This window comes from Calliopsis andreniformis, unplaced genomic scaffold (genome assembly GCF_051401765.1).
Source record: "Calliopsis andreniformis isolate RMS-2024a unplaced genomic scaffold, iyCalAndr_principal scaffold0086, whole genome shotgun sequence".
Classification (NCBI taxonomy): Eukaryota; Metazoa; Arthropoda; class Insecta; order Hymenoptera; family Andrenidae; genus Calliopsis; species Calliopsis andreniformis.
Window position 1 is genome coordinate 1,768,684 of NW_027480495.1, and position 1,775 is coordinate 1,770,458.

The following is a 1,775-nucleotide window of genomic DNA, read 5'->3' on the forward strand; positions in this document are numbered from 1 at the left end:
AATCCTCAATCCTCAATCCTCAATCCTCAATCTTCAACCCTGAATCCTCAATCCTCAATACTCAATCCTTAATCTTCAATCCTCAATACTCAATCTTCAATCCTCAATCCTCAATCTTCAATCCTCAATACTCAATCTTCAATCCTCAATCCTCAATCCTCTATCCTCAATCCTCAATCTTCAACCCTCAACACTCAATCCTCAATCCTCAATCCTCAATCCTCAATCCTCAATCCTCAATCCTCAATCCTCAATATTCAATCCTCAATACTCAACCTTCAATCATCGATCTTCAATCCTCAATTCTCAGTCGTCAATCCTCAGTCATCATTCCTCAATCTTCAATACTCAATCGTCAATCCTTAGTCCTCAATCCTCAATCCTCAATCCTCGTTCCTCAAACCTCAATCCTCAACCCTCAGACTTCATCCTCAATCCTCAAACCTCAATACTCAATCCTCAATATTCAATCATCAGTACTCAATCTTCAATCCTCAATCCTAAAACCTCAATCCTCAATCCTCATTCTTCAATCCTAAATACCCAATCCTCAATCTTCAATCCTCAATCCTCAATACTCAATTCTCAATCCTCAATCCTTAATCCTCAGACCTCAAACGTCAATATTCAACCCTCAGTCCTCGTCCTCAATCCACAACCATCAATCCTCAGTCCTCAACATTCAATCATCAATATTCAATCTTCAATCCTCAATCCTCAATCCTCAATCCTCAATCCTCAATCCTCAATCTTCAACCCATAATCCTCAATCCTCAATACTCAATCCTCAATCTTCAATCCTCAATACTCAATCTTCAATCCTCAATCCTCAATCCTCAATCCTCAATCCTCAATATTCAATCATCAATACTCAATCTTCAATCCTCAATCCTCAATCCTCAATTCTCAATCCTGAATCCTCAATCCTCAATCCTCAATCCTCAATCCTCAATCCACAATCCTCAAGCTTCTATACTCAATAATCAATCTCCAATCCTAGATCCTCAATCCTCAATCCTCAATCCTCAATCCTCAATCTTCAATCCTCAATATTCAATCATCAATACTCAATCTTCAAACCTCAATCTTCAATCCTCAATACTCATTCTTCAATCCTCAATCCTCAATCCTCAATCCTCAATCCTCAATCCTCAGGCATCAATACTCAATCTACAATATTCAATCCTCAATCCTTAATCCTCAATCCACAATCCTCAGCCTTCAATACTCAATACTCAATCTTCAATCCTCAATCCTCAATCCTCAATCCTCAATCCTCAATCCTCAATCCGCAATATTCAATCCTCAATACTCAATCTTCAATCATCAATCCTCAATCCTCAATTCTCAGTCTTCAATCCTCAGTCATCAATCCTCAATCCTCAATATTCAATCATCAATACTCAATCTTCAATCCTCAATCCTCAATCCTCAATTCTCAATCCTGAATCCTCAATCCCCAATCCTCAATCCTCAATCCTCAATCCACAATCCTCAAGCTTCTATACTCAATAATCAATCTCCAATCCTAGATCCTCAATCCTCAATCCTCAATCCTCAATCCTCAATCCTCAATCCTCAATATTCAATCATCAATACTCAATCTTCAAACCTCAATCTTCAATCCTCAATACTCAATCTTCTATCCTCAATCCTCAATCCTCAATCCTCAATCCTCATTCCTCAGGCATCAATACTCAATCTACAATATTCAATCCTCAATCCTTAACCCTCAATCCACAATCCTCAACCTTCAATACTCAATACTCAATCTT